Raw genomic sequence first — 22,557 nt, 5'->3', positions numbered from 1 at the left:
AAAATAAATTATAGCTAAGGACAAGGTGACTATTCCAAGAGGCTGGTACCCACAAACATCTCTGCTCCAGTAGACAATTAGGTTTCTCCCTATGTGTGTGTATAGTTATAGACCTGTCAGTCTAACCGAGCGGGAGGGGAGAAGCTGGTGGGGCATGCCTCTAAAGGGGGCTTTACACGCTGCGACATCACTAACGATATATCGTCAGGGTCACGTAGTTTGTGACGCACATCCGGCGTCGTTAGCGACATTGCAGCGTGTGACAGCTAGGAGCGACGATCAACGATCGCAAAAATGGCAAAAATCGTTGATCGTTGACATGTCGCTCCTTTTCATAATATCGTTGGTGGTGCATGCCGCTGCTTGTTCGTCGTTCCTGCGGCACCACACATTGCTGTGTGTGACATCGCAGGAACAACGAACATCATCCTACCTGCGTCCACCGGAAAAGAAGGAAGGAAGGAGGTGGGCGGCATGTTCAGACCGCTCATCTCCTCCCCTCCTCTTCTATAGGACGGCCATTTTGTGACGTCGCTGTGACGCCGAACGCACCTCCCACTTGAAGGAGGGATTGTTCGGCAGCAACAGCGACGTCGCCGAACAGGTATGTGCATGTGATGCTGCTGTAGTGATATTGTTCGCTACGGCAGCGATCACCACATGTCGCATGAATGATGGGGGCAGGTGCTATCGCTCACAACATCGCTAGCAATCGCTAGCGATGTCGCAGCTTGTAAAGCCCCCTTAAGACTAATCACCTTGTACCAAGAAGAGAATGGCACTTCCTATATATGCGTCTAGGAGATATTGGGGTGCACTTCAGGTTCCAAAGCCAAACAGTGAGAAGTATACAAGGCACAGGATTCCGCGTCTGACAGCCTACACAGCGTTTTTCCTCACATATGTGCTACTGAGGAAGGTCCACATAGGACCGAAAACGTTTTTGTTACGCACATGAATAAATATTTCTTCAAACCATCTTGGGAGTGCCTTGTATACTTCTCACTAATCACCTTTTACCAGCCATGCTTTCAACTAAGTTTTTCTCAAAAATACCACAGTGTTTCAGCATATGTTTCGAATTCCGGAGCCAGTCTCAGATTTATATTGCCCAGGGTGTGGCTGGCATGAATCCAGGGATGGACATGTCATTGGTACAACCTGTGCAGTAGCACAGTGACTAAAGTGGTAGGAGTTCCCATTTCCACAACAAAAGCTGATGGAACTGTGTATTATAATGAACTATTTTTCTTGCACATTGGACCTTTGCTCTCTGGGTCCACCAGTGCATGAATCAGCTGACAGACTCTCTTTAAATAACTGTAATTATCTATACACATGCAATGAAGATTACAATCTTTGCAATGCTAATGATTTTGGACACTGTAGCACATAACGCTTAATGTTGATCAACGATATGTTGATCTCCCTAAGGTCAACAATGCTTGCTTAAGTAGTCTTTTACTAGGCATTGCCCCCACTAGCCAGATTCCTACTCCACACTGATGAGGGGCAAATACCCCGAAACGGCTGTCTGTGGATGGATACCATGTTTGGTATAGGTGGTCTCCTTGACTGGAGACTGCCCTTCCCGTGGTTGTTCCTTCCTGGTGAAAGACCTGGCTAGTTTCCTGCCAGCGTTGAGAAACACGTGATGGTGTCTCCGCGGCTTTCTTATTTGCATAACGCTTAAAGCTGGGTTCACACTAAATGACAGCGACAACGACGTCGCTGTTACGTCACCATTTTCGGTGACGTAACAGCGACCTTGTAAGTCGCTGTTATGATCGCTGCTTAGCTGTCAAACACAGCAGAAGCAGCGATCATAACGTCGCTGTGCTACATGTGCAGAGAGCAGGGAGCCGCGCTTAGCGCTGGCTCCTTGCTCTCCTACGGTACACATCGGGTTAATTAACCCGATGTGTGCTGCAGCTACATGTCACAGTTCAGAGAGCAGGGAGCCGCGCGCACTGCTTAGCGCTGGCTCCTTGCTCTCCTTGCTACAGTATACATCGGGTTAATTACCCGATGCGTACTGCAGCTACATGTCACAGTGCAGGAGCCGGCACTGGCAGCGAGAGCGGAGGCTGGTAACCAGCGTAAACATCGGGTAACCAGTGAAAGGTCTTCCCTTGGTTACCCGATGTTTACGCTGGTTACAGCTTACCGCAGCTGCCAGTACCGGCTCCTGCTCGCTTCATTTCGTCGCTCTCTCGCTGTCACACACAGCGATGTGTGTGTCACAGCGGGAGAGTGACGACCAAAAAATGAAGCTGGACATTCAGCAACGACCGGCGACCTCACAGCAGGGGCCAGGTCGTTGCTGGATGTCACACACAGCGACAGCGACGGGACGTCGCTGCAACGTCACAGAAAATGGTGACGTAGCAGCGACGTCGTTGTCGTTGTCGCTGTGTGTGACACCAGCTTTACACCAGATATAATTGGATGGGGGCCTAAACTTATTGTTTGTTTCTCACACTTGAAGCTCCATTGAGTGTACCATAAAAATATACTTTTCCTATTTTATCTATGATGTAAGCTGGTAATTCATTTAAATATATTTGCTTCCTTATAGGTCACTTTAATACAAACATATTATCTCTAAAGGTTTACTCGGTGGTTTGAGGGGGAACGTCAAATGATCTTGGCCCCCGATTCCCATGGGTCTTTAATACTTCACATGTTTTTGAAGAAAATGATGGATAGATTAACTTATATAGGTATTGTGTTGCAACTTTGGGGGGGTGAATTACTTAATGAGGAAATTTTTTTTTAATAGAAAAAAAAATAAAAATTGTTTTTTGTTTTTTTTTTTAAAGGAAACCTGTCAGGTCCCTATGCCCTCCAACCCAGCAGCATTGATACCTGTATGCCCAAATTCCCTGCCTAACTATCCCTGTATAACGCTATTCATTAATATAAATGTTTAAAAACAATTTATAAACCTCACTTTCCCTATGCTAATTAGGCCTTTGACACGTCGATGGGGTTTTAGTTGGTCGGCCTCTTTCCAAGTTATTACTCCCCATTTGGCTTAATAACATGATTTTCCATGAGCTGGCAGCAAATGAAAATCTGCTGCATCGTACCCTGTTGGCCAAGTCTGCTGTACCCGCCTTCTGCATCATACCCTATCAGTGTGGCGCCCTGGACTAGCCAGGTCGTCACAGGGACTACAACACAACACCCCCCACCCCGAGATAGGCACATCAGTCAGACACAAATCCTTGTTGCCTCCCTCCAGGGGCTGATGTCCACACCAGGTGGGGTGGAGCCAGGTGGTTGGCCCCACCCACTGAGGAGTTCACAGTCCTGGAGGCGGGAGAAGGAAGTCAGTTAAGCTCGGGCAGAGCTCGAGTGAAGTTGGCGTTGAGTTAGGGAAGTGGTAGTAGAGGAGCAAAACTGACCGTGTCCGGGTACGTGGCCCGGGCACCGAGAGCAAGGTTGGCAGACAGTGGTGGCCGTCTGCAGGAGAGGCAGATCGACGCGGAACCGTAGGACCGGGGACAGGCGGTGGCTTGCCGGTACCGAACCGGGGAGCGAAGTGAAGCCAGCCCAAACCGGCAGGGCCTGCGGACCCCGACCAGGCTTGGAGTTGCCGTTAAACAGGTCAAATCCATTAGTGACCGGAACCCCAGGGGTTTCCAAAGAGCCAAGACCCGATTGAAGGCAACCGTTCAAACAGCAAAAGGGAAATACAGCTACTGCCACAGCTACAGTTCCCAGGGCCAGAGCCTGCTTGCAAAAGGGCTCCTCCGGCATATATCCACGCTGGGGAGCGGGTTACCGGTGGGAAGCCATCGGGACTGAACACACACAAAAGGTGCAGGGAAAGGCAGCCACCACCAACCGTCCGGGAGAAGCCACAGCAGCCGGCTGCGGGACCCGTCCATCCAGCAGTTTGTTTTACCAGAGACTGTGCCTCCATTTGTGGCTGAGTGAGTACTACCGTGCCGACTGGCACCGCGCTGCGCAGTCCAAGCGACCCTGCACCTTGCCAGCCCTGCTTCCCCGTCACCTCAACCAGGCCCCGGGACCACCAACCCCCTACCCACGGAGGGGGAAAACATCTCAGCTGCTCCCTAACAACGCTCCCGGGATCCCCGTCACCAGCAGCGGTGGTGCCCACCTTCACCACAAACCGTGGGTGGCGTCACGGACCAAATCCCCAAACCATACCACCCCTTTCACTCACGGGCGAGGAGCGCCGCTCGAGTCCCCAGATCCGGCCCACCGCTCGAGCCACCGAGCAGTGGCAGCAGCGAGAGCGCAGCAGCGACGGCTCCCTCCCCGCCCGCAACATCAGTCAAACCTGCTGTACTAGACACTGCTGCATCTATCCATACTGGCCATACCTGTCGCATCAGCGATCCTGGCTGCACCTACCATATCAGTGACTGTCCGTGTCCATACCCCTGGGACCAACTGTCGCAGCACCAGTCTTCCTGAGTGGCATCTGGTTACTAGCTGCAGTGCAACACCCTCACCCTTAGGCCAGGTACACATATCCGGCTTTTCGCTGGTTTGACGGATGCGGCGCACACCAGTACAGTATGATACAGTACAGTGCTAGCACCGCAACTTCCGGGTCACATGCTCCGGTCACATGACAGCATGTGACCGGCGCTTGTTGCACTGCCAGTGTACTGTATACACTGTACTGGCGTGTGCCGCATCCGTCAAACCGGCGAAAAGCCGGATGTTTGAGAGCGCCCTTAGAGGCTCTGGTGAAAAAGTGGTCAGAAAATATAGTCAAGCCCCTCTAGGTTTTCTGTGTGCTGTGGCCCAGTGGGTCCACTCCCTGCTCGCACCCGCGAGCATTACACATCCCACATTTCTGATATGAAGACATTAGCTGCATTCACTGTAAACTGTAAAATTACGATAATTGCAGTCAAAATAATATGTATATGTTTCTACAGCTTCAAAAAATTCATAGACGCCTTCATTATTTTGCGCACAGGGCAAAAAATGTGCTATTTTTATAGACTGTTGAAGAATTTCTGCACAGTTAGCAACCCAGGCAGTTGTAAAGCTATGTAGAATTACTATAGCTTGTCAAAGGTGTACAGCTGCTCCCTCTTGTGTTTAATAGTAGAAAATGTGAAGTCTATTTTGCATATATTCAACAATTAAAAAAATACGCCATAAAATAGGTAAACTATTTTCAATTTACATTGCTACATATTTTTTCCTTTGGTGACAGATTTCTTTACAGAGTTTTCAGGTCCAGTCACACATAACGAGATCGTTAACGAGATTGTTACTACGTCATAGTTTCCGGATCGTTGTTAAATCGTTGGTGAGATTGTTGATGAGATGTCACAAAGTCATTTTCCCAACAACTTTAGTAACGATGCAGCGACCTGTATAACAAACTCGTTGGTCATTGGGACCTTGTCACACAGCAGCTATGTAACGATTCCGACCTCGAACAGGGGCGTAGTGTTTGACGCTGTAAGCCACGTAGGCCTGCATATGCGTCGCCTTTTCCACACCCCTCCGCTCCGATTGGTGGCCAATACTGCGTTCTGATTAGGCGGCCGGCCTAGAAGGCAACTTTGTATCGCTTCATCCTTTGTCCCTTTTTGAGCCTTGCTTTGAGGATAGAACCTGCAACTCCACCCGGATTCATTCGTACTTTGTTCCCGGTTGCTTGCTTGCTTTTCGGATCGAAGCTGCATCTGCACCCGGATTCATCCCTCCTTCATTCCCGAGTGTTTGCTTACTGTTCTCAGTGCCAACTAATCGGTGCAGAGGGGGCGCGGAAAAGGTGACGCAACTACACGCCTACGTGTCACACTTTAAGTTCTCATCTAGGTCGTTAACGAGATCGCTGGTAGGTGTCAAACATACAGATGCATCCTGCCCGGCAGGACTCCAACGAGCCAAAAATGGCCCAGGACATTTAGCAACGACCAACGGTCTTAAAGCAGGGGGCGGATCGTTGGTACGTGTCAAACATAACGAGATCGCTTGTGAAGTCGTTGTTTCATCACAGAAACTGTGACGTAGCAACGATGTCGTTAGCGATCTCGTTATGTGTGAAGTGGCCTTTAGAAATGTGTGACTATATAAACATAGCGCATATAGTTCCTGGTCCCTGCTGAATGAAACACTATGGCACATTTTTCTTTTAGGATTTAACAAGATATTAAGCATTTTTATGTCATACTCATACAAGTGTACTAGATAGAGAAGTATGAGGGGTTAAAACCTGTCATTTTTTTGACAATGCCATCAACTTCTTTACTTATATACGGCACTCATTTATAGGTACTTGACAAGCAGTTTTTTATTCAATCCAAATCGTGGGCAGCTAGTGGGTGTATGATCACAGCCAGGCATGTTTCACTCTGAAACATATTTTTAATAGTCGCCAAGGACCAACCAGTACTGTAGCGTTCTCATTTTTCGGGATTTGGGGCTCAATGACAGCTTATTTTTTCAGTTTTCTTTAATGGTACCATTTTTATGCAGATGCTACGCTTTGACCGCCTGTTATTGCATTTTGCACAAAATCTGTGACGACCAGAAAACGTAATTTTGGCGTGTGGAAGTTTTTTGCTGCTACACAATTTACTGATCAGGTTAATTGATTTTATATTTTGATAGATCGGGCATTTCTGAACGCGGCGATACCAAATGTGTGTATAATTTTTTATTTTTTTAACTCTTTACTTTTCAATGGGGCGAATGGGGGGTGATATGAAAGTTTAGGTTTTATTTATTTTTTTACTTTTTTTTTTATTTTACTAGTTCCCCTAGTGGGCTATAAGGATCAGCAGTCTGATCGCGCATTCATTTCTGTAGATCAGAGCTGCACAGCTCAGATCTGCAGAAATGCTTGGTTCCTTAAACAGCCAGTGCTTTGCCGGCAGTTACAGGAAGTGAGTCATGATAGCACAGGAGTCATCACATGACATCATGTCACGTGACTTCCGATGGAGGCGGGTTAAGTCGGCATAATGGTGGCGCACATATACATCTCGCTGCCAGATTTTGGCAGCGAGATGTAAGGGGTTAATAGTCGCGGGTGGAAGCGATTCCACCCGCGACTAGCAGGCACACATGTCAGCTGTTGAAAACAGCCGATATGTGCGTGGATCGCCGTGCCCTGCCCACGGCAGGGGGCGGGGATTAACCGCACACGATCCATGACGTACCCAGTACGTCATGGGTCGTTAAGGAGTTAAAGGCCTCGCTCCCACTTGTGTATAAATCAGACGAGTGTAATGCGAGAATAAATCCCTTTGCACTCACACCAATCTTATTCAGTGAGGCAGTGTTCATTTATGAGTTTTTCCTCAGCTGTAATAGGGCTGAGCAAAAAAAATCGCAGCATGCTGCGCATGGCCGCATATGTCAGACGAGATTCATCAATGCAAGTCAATGGGTGCAAGAATAAAATTGGACGTCACATGGACATATGTATGTGTAATGACCCAGAAGGAGTCATTACAAACGTTCCTGCATTCATAGGAGTCTGTAGAATAATTTATGATTTGATGTATTGCCTGGTGTCATTGTCAAATTAAATGTAAGTTGTTGCTCTGTAATACCACAGGAGAACAGCAGGTGGTGGTATAAGTGTTGGCAAGGAACTGTATTGGAGGATGTCTGATCAATATCCTCTATAGTTTGGTCACTATGGTAACCAGGGAAAGTTGACAGTTGGCAGTTGAGACAAGCCCATCACAGTAGGGCCAAACCACAGTTTAGATTTTCTACTGTATATCAGAGCACCAGAAGATGTCAACCAACAGTGTTATCCAGTAAAGTGTTTGAACTGTTCATACCAAGGTGCGGTCTGCCTTATTGCTATCTACCAACCTCATACAGATGTACCCTGGGAATGGGTTTGGAGTGACAGGAACCAGGTAGGAGCACCGTGACACCTCAAACTGCACCACACTACGGCTCGTCACCTACATCTCGGCCTAATAGTGCCTCCTGCACCCATTACTATGGTGTGACGTATGTTACATCTAGAATTTTGGTATCACAAACAGGATCTTTAATTCTGTGCCTTACAGTATGTTTATCTTGGGCTGAAAATAGCGAGCTGCAGATGCTTGAGTGAGTACAACTGGGGTAACCAAGGGGGAGAGACTGTCTAAATCTTTATCTGCCCTCTGGTATAGCCCCCTTTACCAAAGCAAGTTGCCGCTGCAACTCTTAAAGGGGGCACACTCCCATTTCTCAGCTGTTGCCCATAGCAATGCCTCCCAAAATTTCAACTTAGCTCAAATTGACCCGTCTAGTCTAGTGCAGTATATTGGGACTAATGTCTTTCAGTGAAGATAGCTACAGCATGGAGCGGGAAGACTCACCAGTGACCAAGGTGCCGCAGCCACGGAGAAGTTTACCTACTACTCCAATGAATGCTAGTCCCCATCCTCAGCAGTCACAGCAGCAAGTTGTATTATGCTTCTGACCATGCCATATTACTTTGGGGCTCCCTGGCTTCCCTGCTCTGAGGGAGCGCCTCACCCATATAGGGAGTTCAGGGAGGGAATGCAAGCAATTTTAAAACTGTAACCTATCACTGAGGAGCATAAATTGGAGATCTTAGTTGGCCTGCTGCAGGGAGCAGCACTCAGTGAGGTCAACTCCTGGCCTCAGCTTGTACGCCAAACCATCAGATCAGATCTTGGAGAGACTAAGGGGTACTTTGCACACTACGACTGCGATGTCGGAGGGGTCAAATCGAAAGTGACGCACATCCGGCGTCGTTGTCGACATCGTAGTATGTGAATCCTTTTTACTACGATTAACGAGCGCAAAAGTGTCGAAATTGCATGATTGGTGTAGTGTCGGGCATTTCCATAATGTCGCTGCAGCGACAGGTACGATGTTGTTCCTCGTTCCTGCGGCAGCACACATCGTTGTGTATGAAGCCTTAGGAGCGAGGAACATCTCCTTACCTGCGTCCCGGCTGCAATGAGGAAGGAAGAAGGTGGGCGGGATGTTTACGTCCCGCTCATCTCCGCCCCTCTGCTTCTATTGGCCGCCTACCGTGTGACGTCGCTGTGACGCCGCATGACCCGCCACCTTAGGAAGGAGGCGGTTCGCCGGCCAGAGCGACGTCGCAGGGCAGGTAAGTGCATGTTTAGCTGCCGTAGCGATAATGTTCGCTACGGCAGCTATCACAAGATATCGCATGTGCGACGGGGCGGGGACTATCGCGCTTGGCATCACAACAATTGGCTTGCGATGTCATAGTGTACAAAGTACCCCTAAAGGTCACTTTTGAACCAAGGACCACTTCAGAGTTGAAGAAGTGTTTTTTTTGGGAAAAAGGAAAAAACCCCAAGAGTCCCTCAGAGACTTTGCCCTGTCTCTTCAGGAAGCCTTGAGTGCAATCATCCATGTGGACCCTCAAGAAGCTGAGGGTCAATGTCAGACTCTTCAAGAACAATTCATAGAAGGTGTGTTGGACAAGACTCAACTAAAGATGTTGTCTATCCAGCATTTCTACAGTCACTTTTTAGATTTTGTCAGTTCTGTAAGGCGCACGTCACCCGGGTTAGCGGGCCCAGTTCTTATCCTGTTCGTGACGCCAGTAAATTTGAAGGTGTGCCGCCCCTGCAGCAGCCGAACTGCTCGGATCCGGGGTCGCTACGGCTCGAGGGTCTCCGGACCCGGGGCTCGTGGCCACTTCAAATTGTAAAGGGGGTATTTACAGGGGATAAATGTTCGTGACGCCACCTGTGGGTTGCAATAAAGGGGAGTACCGCCGCTGCCAATGGGAGTACCGGGGCAGATGGTATTGGGCAGCCAGATGTCAGTCCCTCCGCAGGTAGGGAAGGCCCCGAATGGTGGGGATTTGGTATATGGGTAGCTTGCTTGGCCTTAGGAAGCAGGGTGCAGGCGTTAAATTACTCACTGCGGTAGTCGTGGTGTTGGATCAGGTAGTTTAAGCAGACACTCACACAGATAGTAAACCAAAGTCTCTGGGCACCGCAGTCTCTACGGGGGAGCCCGTCCAGGTCCCGCTCCCACCAGTGTCACTTGGTAAGTCCGGAACCCTGTCTCCGTGTACAAATTGTTTTACAGTTGTGGCCCCTCGGCCTGAAGCTTTCGGGGCCCCGCTACCCGTGTGTATGGCAGCTGTGCTCTTGGTGGCTGGCACTTGGGATTTCAGTGGGTTGTGTGTTTTGGAGAACCCTCTCCCCCGCGTTGTGCTGATGCCTCCAATCTCTGAGCTCTTGGGGAAAGTTCATAAAGAGACTATCCTCCACAGGTTATCAGGTTGCTTGAAGCTACTCTCCGATCTAGGGTCCTGTACCCTGCCAAGCTCGGTACCGATAAGGTTGCTGGGCTTTCTAGTGCCAACAGTCCTCCTAGACTGCGTCTGTTACACTTCTATCCAGTGTTCCTAATACCGGTCCCTGACTCCTGTGGTCCCGGACCACCGTCTGCTCCCTGGGAGCTCGAACTCCCACGCTCCTCTCTCTCAGAGGGCTACCACTCAACTCTTTTTTACCTTGAGAGCGGACTCCAAAACTGACTCCTCCCTACCACCAGTCTGCCTGACCCCTAGGTATGGATCACTGGGTGGGTGATGAGAAACGGGTTCTATGCTGCGCTAAAAACCACAATTCCAGGAAATGTGATGGGATTCTTTCCTTTATTTCATCCCATCACATCTCCTGGAATTGTGTTTTTTAGCGCAGCATAGAACCCATTTCTCATCACCCACTCAGTGATCCATATCTTTTCCATCGGGGCTGCGGCTGACCACTCCATACATCCATTTATTTGATGCCTTTAAGGAGTTGTGCCTGTCACAACTGAAACAGGTGAGTACCTGTCTTTCTCCTTATACCCACTTGTCTACCAGATAAGACCCTATTTGCCCTTCTTTTTTCCACAGCTCTCCTGATATTGACCCCTAGGTGGGCAGGCGTGCTCCAACTTGACCAACCCACTGGTGTGTCTGTCCAGCTCTGGTGTGGTTGGGATTCGTAGTGCGGATGTAAGTGACACTGTTGATGGGAACCTAGAACCAAGGGGGGTGGGCCCTGCACCCTGGTTGACAGGATGCCGTTCCCTGCAGCACCCTGACATAGTCAGGGGTGCTACACATTCTTTTCAGCTGTACATCACCACACGCCTGAGTGATTGCAGCAGCAGGCACCATTATTTATTTAGCCGAGACCTTTTAGGCAAGCCGAGGGCAGCTTGGTTCTTCTTCAAGGGGGTATGTAATGGCCGAGAAGGTGTCATTACAAAAGTTTGTGCATTCATAGGAGTCTGTAGAATAAATTATTTGATGTATTGTCTGGTGTCTTTGTCAAATTAAATGTAAGTTGTGGCTCTGCAATACCACTTGAGAACAGCAGGTGGTGGTATAAGTGTTAGCAAGGGACTGTATTGGAGCACGTCTGATCAATATCCTCTATAGCCGGGTCACTATGGTAACCAAGGAGAGTTGACAGTTGGCAGTTGAACAAGCCGGGCTGGAGGTGATGAGTGGGATGACCATGGCGGCTAATGTCCTGACCTTTGCCAGACAGTATTTTCTGAGCCCAACGCAGTGGGGCCCAACCACAGTTATAGATTTACTATATCAGAGCACCAGTCCAGTTGCCAACTAACCAAAAAGTGTATGGAAATCCAGTGTCGCAGCTAAATGCTCCAGAAGATGTGAACCATCAATGTTATCCAGTAAAGTGTTTGAACTGTTCATACCAAGGTGCAGTCTGCCTTATTGCTATTTACCTACCTCATACAGATCATACCCTGGGATCGGGTTTGGAGTGACAGGAACCAGGCAGGAGCACCATGACACCCCAAACTGCACAACACCACAGAAAAGCCACACCACAGCTCAGCACCTAATAGTGCCTCCTGCACCTACTACCCGGATGTGATGTATGTTACATATGTTGTCTGATTTTTTTCTCATAGACATGTGAAAAGAAAAAAAACCTGTTATAAATATAAGTAGATAGATGACAGAATGGAATATATAGGTAGATAGATAGATATCCTGCAGATATGTAAGTTCACAATCCCCCTATATAATATAAACTTTCACACTTTCGTGCCTTCCATGTTGACCCAAAGGTTGTTTAGACTTAATTAAATCTAATATATAAAGCTGAGTGTGTGTGTGTGTGTGTGTGTGTGTGTGTGTGTGTGTGTGTGTGTGTGTGTGTGTGTGTGTGTGTGTGTGTGTGTGTGTGTGTGTGTGTGTGTGTGTGTGTGTGTGTGTCCGGGATTGTTATCTGCACCGTCGCAGCTACAGCCACAAAATTTTGCACACTCACACTTCTGGACCCCGAGAGCGTCATAGGCTATGTTTTGAGGGGAAATTTTAATCCCGCGCTTTACAGTTATTCACCAACCTGCCTGCATTAAAGCGAATGGAGCTGGGAGCCACAGTGCAGCCAGAACTTCAGAAGATTGCTCAGCCACGTCCTTAATGGAATGTTGGCGTGTCACATTGCAGCCAGGGAAAGAGACAGACACAGACAGGGAAAGAAGCAGACACAGGCAGGGTAAGAAACAGACATAGACAGGGTAAGAGACAGACACAAAGACACAGACACAAACAAAGAGACAGACTGACAGGGAAAGAGACAGACAGGGAAAAAGAGGGAAAGAGAGAGACAGGTTAAGAGACAGACACAGACAGGTAAAGAGACAGACACAGACAAAGAGACAGAGACAGACAAAGGGAAACAGACAGACAGGGAAAGAGAGGGAAAGAGACAGACAGGGAAAGACACAGACAAAGACAGGCAAAGAGACAGACAAAGAGAGACACAGGGAAAGAGACAGACAGGGAAAGAGACAGACAGGGAAAGAGAGGGAAAGAGACAGACAGGGAAAGTGACAGAGATAGATAGACAGGGAAAGAGATAGATAGACAGACAGGGAAAGAGATTGAGACAGACTGAGAAAGAGACAGAGACAGTCAGAGACAGACAGACAAAGAGATAGAGAGACAGAGCGATATATACAGAGGGGGAGACAGACATTATAATTACATTTATATCTATTTGTTTTGTGGTTTTTGTGTGCAGAATACATTTTTGTTAATACATTCTATTTTGTTAACAGCAGTTATTAACCCGGGGGAAGCCGGGTAGTACCGCTAGTTAATAAATTAATAGATAATCTTTTTAAACTATATGGGGTCCTCCCTATTTTTGAAAACCAGCAAAGGTAAAGCAGACTGCTTTTGGACTGATATTATCAGGCATGACATATAGAGTAAGGCTAAGACCGCACTTTGTGTTTCCACCTGCTTTTCTGCTGCTTTTCAGGTCCGTTTTGAACTGCAGTGTTTTCATGCCAAAAGGCTTGCGTTTTGATTTTCCAGCAAAGTCTATGGAAAATGGGGATTTCTAGACCGCACTTTGCGTTTCCAAACGCAGCGTTTAATTTGCATATTTTGTGGCAAAAACCATGCGTTCAAAGAAGCAGCATGTCAATTGTTTTTGCCATTTTGGCTGCGTTCTACACCCATTGAAATCAATGAGTTGTAGTAAATCGCTGCCAAAATGTGAAGCAGTGCGCTTGCATTGCATTATTATTGCGATCCACATGTTTTTTTTTTTAACATAACAAAGGCAGTTCTTTCGTCTTTCTCTCTCTGTCGGTCGGTCGGTCTGTCGGTCTCTCTCTCTATCTCTCTCTCTGTCCATGTCGGTCTCTCCCTCCCACCCCCTCTCTCATACTCACTGATCCACGATCACCGGCGCGGCGCTGCACGGCGTTCATACTGTGGTGGCTTCTTCTCTTTTGAAAATGCCGGCCGCTCATTAATCCATCACGTATTCCCTGCTTTACCCACCCACCGGCGCCTATGATTGGTTGCAGCCAGACATGCCCCCACGCTGAGTGACAGCTGTCTCACTGCAACCAATCACAGCCGCCGGTGGGCATGCCTATATCGAGCAGTAAAAAAAATAAATAAATAAATGAAAAAAACGACGTGCGGTCCCCCCCCATTTGGATACCAGCCAGGGTAAAGCCACACGGCTGAAGGCTGGTATTCTCAGGATGGGAAGCTCCACGTTATGGGGAGCTCCCCAGCCTAACAATATCAGCCAGCAGCCGCCCAGAATTGCCGCATGCAGTAGATGCGACAGTCCCTGGACTTTACCGGCTCATCCCGAATTGCCCTGGTGCGGTGGCAAACGGGGTAATAAGAAGTTAATGGCAGCAGCCCATAGCTGCCACTAAGTCCTAGGTTCATCATGGCAGGCGTCTCCCCGAGATACCTTCCATGATGAACCTGTAAGTTAAAGTAAATAAACATACACATCCAAAAAATCATTTTTTTTGTAATGAAAGACAAAAAAACACCCTCTTTCACCACTTTATTAACCCCTCAAAAACACCTCCAGGTCCGACGTAATCCACGCAAGGTCCCCCAACACTTCCAGCTCTGCTACATCGGAAGCTGACAGGAGCCGTAGAACACCGCCACTCCTGTGAGCTCCATGCAGCAACTGAAGTGAGTCGCGCGATCAGCTGTGCTGTCACTGAGGTTACTCACGGCCACCGCTCTCCGGTGGAGGACTGCAGCTGTGGCCGCGAGTACCCTGAGGGAAAGCACAGCTGATCGCACGGCTCACTGCAGTCACTCAGGGGATTTGCGATCACATGTGAGTCCTTCACGTGTGACCGCAAATTAAGCCGCGGCACATGCACAGAGCCGCGTGATCACAATGAAGTCAGGTGAAGTTCATCCGAGTTCATTCTGATCGCGCGGCACTGTCCGCAGCCAGCCATGACAGTGACAGTGCGGTCCCACTCGGCTCTGCTGCAAGTCTATGGGGATGCTGCAGAGCCGAGTGGGTACGTTCTGTGAAAAATGTGCTTTCTGGATGCTTTTCCCACTCTGTCTATGGCAGAGAAAACATCCAGAATGCATGAATTCTCACCAGGAATGTCCGCACTTTGCGTTGTGCCGAATGCGTCTCAGAACGCAGCTTTTTCGGCTGCGTTCTGAAACGCACACGCAGTGACTTACACGCTGCAGAATTGAACTGCAAAGTGCGGTCTTAGCCTAACACACACAGGACATAAATGACACTCATCCCACTTTTCTGTATGAGGATTGGAGCGAATATTTATACGCTAGTGGGAACGAGGCCCAATATCTGTGCCCATATAGTGCATGTCTTATTAAAGGCATTGTCCACTACTGTACAAATGCTGCTTAATCAATACCGGGCCCCAGAGAAAATAGAAGCAATGGATACTCACCTCCTAAAGTAACACCGTTCCAATGATGTCAGTATGACGCCCCTGATCTTATCAGGGTGTCACAGGGAACTGCACTCATTTTGCTTATGGTGCAGAACTCACCCTCCATCGTTCTGGGATCCTAACTATTGGTATTGCTTCCATCAGCATTCAAATCCCAGCCACACCTCACACCACACCCTGTCAGGCACACCAGTGGGTGGTCTAGCTGGAAAAGGGCCACCCGCCTAGGGGTGAGGCAGACTGGTGGGAGGGACTTAGTGAGATGAGTGGTAGCCCTCAGAGAGTGAGGAGCTGGGGGAGTTGTAGATCCCTGGGAGACTTTGGCTAGGTCGCAGACGGTGGTCGGGGACCAGAGGAGTCTGAGACCCAGTTGCAGGGGATTGGAGATGGGTGCCCAGACTTAGTTTTGGAGAACGGTCGGCACCGGAAAATCTAGTAACCGGACTGGTACCGAGCACGGCGGAGTAATGGACCCTAGATCAGGGAGTAGCTTCACGCAACCTGATAATTAACCTGTGGAGGATAGTCTCTTTATGAACTTTCCCCAAGAGCTCAGAGATCGAAGGAACCAACACAACGAAGGGGATGGGGCATTCCAGCTTATGCGGCCCACTGAAATCCCAAGTGTCAGCCATTGAGAGCACAGCTCCTCTATTTAATCGTAGGGAGCAGGACCCCGAAAGCTTCAGGCCAAGGGGTCACTCAGAAATGTCTAAACACAGTGCATGGAGGCAGGTCCAGAACCATCAGCAATACCAACGGGCACAGATTCCCGGACGAGCTCCCCTGAGTGGCAGCGGCACCCAGAGACTTGGTTTACTCCTGTGTCAGAGTCTGCTTAATGGTCGCACCAACATCCACATGGCCTGAGTGAGTACACTGCCCTCCCCTGAGTCTGCTCGCCTGGCTTGCACCATGCTCCCCTACATCTCCACCATCTAGAGTCCTGGAGCCTCCCCTACCCGTGTCAGGAACGTCATCTGGCGGCCCCGCTTCATCTCCCCTGGGTACTCCCATCGGCAGCGGCGGTACTCCCCTTACCGCGAACCACAAGTGGCGTCACGAACACTAATCCCCTGTAAATAGCCCCCCTTTTTATTTTCGAGTGGCCGTAAGCCCCTGGGTCTGGAGACCCTCGAGCCACAGCAACCCCGGATCCGAGCAGTCCGACTGCTGCAGGGGCGGTACATCAGCGCACCTGTTACAGACTTTAGCCTTTATTACAAAGAGGCTGTTTGTTCCTCTGCCACTGATTGACTGCAGTGTTTTTGTGACTTAACAGTGTCAACTGTGCCTTCATTGCTGGAACAGCACCGCTGTGAAAGTAAAGTGAGTTTGCGTTGTTTTTATTTTCCTTGTGGTCCTGAATGGATTAGGCTACATTCACATGACCGTTCTGTTTTTGCGGTCAGCAAACACGGTCCGTATTTTTCACAGATACATCCGTGTGACATCCGTGTGCCTTCCATTTTTTTGCGGACCGCAAAACACGGAAGCAGCTAGATAAATAGATGGATTGATATAGATAGATAGAGGGATAGAGAGACAGAGAGATGGATAGAGGGATAAATAGAGGGATGAATGAATGAATAGAGGGATAGCTAGAGGGATAGATAGATAATAGATGAGAAAGATATAACGTCCCACTCCCCAGCATTTTGTAATCTTGCACCCTTCAGTGCCTTTCATGTGGCACTAAAGGGTGCATAGCCTTGTATTAGGCCAAAAAATCTAAATAATTAAAAAAAAAAAACGACATGGGGTCCCCCATATTTTTTGTAGCCAGCTCGGGTAAAGCAGACTGCTGCAGCCTGCAGACCACCGCTGGCAGCTTCACCTTGGCTGGTAATCCAAAACAGAGGGCACCCCATGCTGTTATTTTAAATTAAATAAATAATGTAAAACAAAAAACGTTGGGTCCCCCCAAATCGGATCACCAGCCAAGGTAAAGCGGACAGCTGTGGTCTTGTATTCTCAGACTAGGGAGGTCCGCGGTTCTTGGACCCTCACCAGCCTAAGAATAGCAGGCCTCAGCTGCCCCAGAAGTGGCGCATCCATTAGATGTTCCAATCCTGGTGTTTTGTTCCAGCTCATCCCGATGCCCTGGTGCGGTGGCAAATGGGGTAATATATGGGGTTGATATCAGATGTGTAATGTCACCTGGCATCAAGCCCTGGTGTTACTGATGTCACAGCGTCTATCAGATACCCGACATCAGTAACCCAGTCGGTAATTAAAAAAAAATAGACGACAAACAAATTTTTATTTGAAAAAACCTCCCCAATACATTCCCTCTTTCACCAATTTATTGAAAAGTAAAAACAAATACGGGTCCGGCGTAATCCAATAAGGGGGTCCCATGATGATCCATACTCACTGTCCCAGTCAAAGAAGAACAGAATGTTTCCCATTGGCTGGTAGAGCAGTGCAGTGACCTGAGCTAACATCAGGAGGTCAGCCCAGGTCATTGCAGGGCAATGCAATTCAGAGGACCTCACTGGTGATCCCATAAGCTGACTTGTGACAAAACAGAACAGCTACAACAATACGTAAAGCACCAAAACTCAAAACCCTGATTATTTTTGTAAAGTTTGTGTTTGGTATGAACACTGAAGTTAAAAGTTCGGGTCTCTTCACCTCTAGTGCTGGGGTTTCTCTGCATTCTGCTAAATAGAGTGGCTTGTGCAAAGTCTGGTCAAGGTTGCCTTTTTGAGCCTGTAGCCTTAGACAGGTGTTACAACATGGTCTCCAGACCAATCTCGAGCTATCATTGACAAGAGAAAAGCAGGACTAGGCTAGACCTCCACCCCAGCCTCTGGTCTCTATATGGAGACTACAATGGCAATGCAATGATGAGGTCATCATAAAGGAACATCACACTGGTCCTGCTTGGAGATGAGTGAACCTGAAAAGTAAATTTGGTGTTCGTACAGAATACGGACTTTAAAAAAAAAATCAGTGTTCAAGTTGAGATGCTTTAGGTATGCTGACCTCTCGCTGTGCTCGGGTATGGTCAGTGCGAGCCACATGCAATTTTAACAGGTCCGCTTATGTCTAGTCCTGCTCCCAGAATCATGGTGTGGGGTAGTATAATGTATGGTAGCTGGACCCCTCTAGTCTTCCTTCCAGGTACAATATCAGATTGGCAGTATACTAATTTGGTTGGGGAACCAGTAGTACGGCCATTTCTCCAGTGTCCCAGGAGTTTTTTTTTCCATCACGACAGCGTCAGGCCCATGTTAGGCTAGCTTCACATCAGCGTTTTTTTGCCTTAAGGCAAAAAAACACAAACTGCATGTCACTGGATCCTGTTTTTATGGATTACAATGCATGCCACCGCTAGTCACCTTAACGTTTTTTTACTGGATCCATTGAATGGATCCTGCAAAAAAACGGACCATTCACTTGCGTTTCCATGCGTTTGGGTCCTGTTTTCCTGCTTATTTTTGACGGATCCGTTTATTCTATGTCATCTGCCATTCAGCTCTGCTACATGGCCGGTGACAGCAGCCACAGACAGAGCGATGTAGCAGAGCTGAATGGCCGCTGACAGCAGACACAGACAGAGCCGCACGATCAGAATGAAGTCGGATAAACGTCACCTGACTTCATTGTCATCCCGTGGCTCTGTCTGTGTGGCATGGCCTGATTTTCGGTCACTGGTGAAGGTCTCACCGGTGACCGCAAATCCCCTGAGTGACCGCAGTGTGCCGCGCTATCAGTGGTGCCGTGACTGAGGTTACCCGCAGCCACAGCAGAAGTCCTCCAGCTGAGATCTGTGGCCGCGGGTAACCTGAGTGACGTCATCGCTGATAGCGCGACTCACTTCAGTCGCTGCAGTGAGCTCAGAGAGAGCGGTCGTGGTCTGTGACCGCTCTCTATCAGCTTCTGATGTAGCAGAGCTGACAGCGTCGAGGGACCTCTGTGGATTACATCGGACATGGAAGGGTTTTTGGAGACTTTAATAAAGTGGTGAAAGAGGTTGTTGTTTTTTGTCATTTATTTCAAATAAAGGAATTTTTGGATGTGTGTTTTTATTTTCTTTAACAAACAGGTTAATCATGGAAGGTATCTCGGGGAGACGCCTGCCATGATTAATCTAGCACTTAGTGGCAGCTATGGGCTGCTGCCATTAACTCCTTATTACCTCGATTGCCACCGCACCAGGGCAATTCGGGATGAGCCGGGTACAGTCCCGGGACAGTTGCATCTCATGGATGCGGCTATTCCGGGCGGCTGCTGGCTGACATTTTTAGGGTGGGGGGGCTCCCCATAATGTGGAGCTCTCCATCCTTAGAATACCAGCGTTCAGCCGTGTGGCTTTACCCTGGCTGGTATTAAAATTGGGGGGGACCGCACGCAGTTTTATTTTAATTATTTATTTATTTTACTTCATGATATAGACCCGCCCACCGGCAGCTGTGATTGGTTGCAGTGAGACATCTGTCAATCATCGTGGGGGCGTGTCTGACTGCAACCAATCATAGGCGCTGGTGGGCGGGGAAAGCAGGGAATACGAGATTGAATAATGAGCAGCCGGCTTTTTCAAAAGAGAAGCCGCCGGAGCAGTGTGAACGCTGTGCAGCGCCGCTCCGGTGATCGGGAATCAGTAAGTATGAGAGATGGGGAGAGACTGACCGATGGACAGAGAGAGAGAGAAACTGAGATAGATAGAGACACACCGACTGACCAAGAGAGAATAGAGCCGTTTAACCCCTTCACGACCTTGGACGGATCTATCCGTCATAGATCGTGTCCCGTTAAGCCCCGCCCCCTGCCGCGGGCAGGCGGCGTGGATCGGCACACATATCAGCTGTTTTCAACAGCTGACATGTGTGCCTGCTAGCCGCGGGTGGAATCGCTTCCACCCGCGGCCATTAACCCCTTAAATCTTGCTGCCAAAGTCTGGCAGCAAGATTTAAATGCGCGCGGCCATGTTTGTTACTCACCGCCGCCCCCACCGGAAGTCACGTGTGTTATCACGTGACTATCGGTGGTTGCCATCGTAGCACAGGGTCATGTGATGACGCCTGCTGCTATGATCTTTCACTTTCATTTTCCCTCGGCCGAGAGCAGAGGGAAAACCAAAGTGAGTGAATCTGCTGATTACAGCGGTATTGCTGTGATCAGCAGATAGCGATCAGCGATCGGATTGCTGATTGCTATAGCCCCCTAGGGGGACTAGTAAAATAAAAAAAAAAAGTAAAAAAAAAAGTTTTAAAAAATAAAAAAAAAAACAAAAAACCTAAAAGTTCAAATCACCCCCCTTTCCCCCCATTGAAAATTAAAGGGTTAAAAAATAAATAAATATACACATATTTGGTATCGCCGCGTTCAGAAATGCCCGATCTATCAAAATATAAAATCAATTATTCTGATTGGTAAACGGCGTAGTGGCAAAAAAATTCCAAACGCCAAAATTACGTTTTTTGGTCGCCGCAAGTTTTGCGCAAAATGCAATAACAGGCGATCAAAACGTAGCATCTGCGCAAAAATGGTACCATTATAAACGTCAGCTCGAGACGCAAAAAATAAGCCATCACTGAGCCATTGATCCCAAAAAATAAGAACTCTACGTGTTTCGGAAAATGGCGCAAAACGTGCGCCACTTTTATTGGACAAACTTGTGAATTTTTTTTAACCCCTTAGATACAAGTAAACCTATCCATGTTTGGTGTCTACAAACTCGCACCGACCTGAGGCATCACACCCAGACATCAGTTTTACCATATAGTGAACACCGTGAATAAAATATCCCAAAAACTATTGTACGATCCCACTTTTTTTGCAATTTTTCCGCACTTGGAATTTTTTTGCCGTTTTCCAGTACACTATATGGTAAAACTTATGATTTCATTTAAAAGTACAACTCGTCCCGCAAAAAACAAGCCCTCATATGGCAAGATTGACGGAATAATAAAAAAGTTACAGCTCTTGGAAGAAAAGGAGCAAAAAACAAAAACGCAAAAACGGAAAGTGCCCGGGGGCTGAAGGGGTTAATTTAAAAAAAAAAAAAAGTTAGAAATTGATACATAGATGTATAGATTTATAGAAAGATAAAGATAGATAGATAAATAGATAGAGGGATAGATAGATAGATGCATATTAATATATATCTATATCTAGACATGGATAGGAAGTAAGCCACATTAAGGAACTAAATATAGATAGATACATAGATACATAGTTTAATTTTGAATATAAATTATATTCAAATTTATAAAAAAATATTGAGAGATTGCTATAGATAGATTTGTTAAGTTAGATGAATATTGATAGATATAATGAAAAATAAACATATTTAATGTACATTAAAATTCCATTTTATTACTATATATATTTTAAAATAAAACTATATAAATGTTGTATGTAGATTTATAGGGCTAAATAAAGATTTTGAAGACTTTAAAACAAAACTATGTTCTTCTGATTTTGTCAAGGGAAAAAGGATCCTTTTTGCCGCATACAACCGATATTGTGAAAACACAATCCGGCGCCCATTGAAATACCGTACATTGCAGCTACTGCTGCAATGTACAGGATCCGGTGAGCTGCTGTTTTTGGTCTGAGACAAAAAACGCTGCATGTAGCATTTTTGAAAGATGGTTAAAAACAGCAACTCACAGGATCCTGAATCTGCCACATGCAAACGGATGCAAACGCATGTTGCCGCAAGTCCATTGACAATGCATTGAGCAGACAACGGATCCGGCAACATGTAGTTTGCGTTTTTCTGCCGACCGGTAGAATACCGCTGATGTGAAGCTAGCCAAAGGGTACTTTCACACTTGCGTTGGACGGCTTCCGTTGCTATCCGCAGCCTTGAGGAATTACGGTAACCGTTATATTCCTCATAGACTTCTATTAGCTACAGATAGCAACGGATGGTCTTGCATTGCATCCGTCCCGCATCAGTTGTTTGACGCTGACCGCGAGTGACCGTCGGGCGGATGGAACGCTGCATGTAGCGTTTTTCTGTGCTTGGCAGAGTGTCAAAAAAACGCAACCTGCAGGAATCCGTTGGCGTCCGTTGTTTTTATAATGGATGCCTATGGTGGCGGATTCCGTTAGAATCCGTCATTTGACGGATTCCGTTAACGCAACCGTCTTTACACAACTGTGCATGCCCAGATGTGTAAAGTCAAGGAAAAAAACCTATAACGGATTGCGTTATTTTGTACGATCCGTAGCATCCGTTGCATCCGTCACACAACGCAATGCTACGGAAGCCATCCAACGCAATTGTGCTATTGTGAGCAGCCGATGTGGCCTAAATGTGCTACAGGGGCCGCAGCGCCTCCGAACCTGGATCCCATCAAG

The sequence above is a fragment of the Anomaloglossus baeobatrachus genome, chromosome 6, assembly GCF_048569485.1.
Source record: "Anomaloglossus baeobatrachus isolate aAnoBae1 chromosome 6, aAnoBae1.hap1, whole genome shotgun sequence".
In the NCBI taxonomy this organism is placed as follows: Eukaryota; Metazoa; Chordata; class Amphibia; order Anura; family Aromobatidae; genus Anomaloglossus; species Anomaloglossus baeobatrachus.
This window is presented reverse-complemented; position numbering follows the sequence as displayed.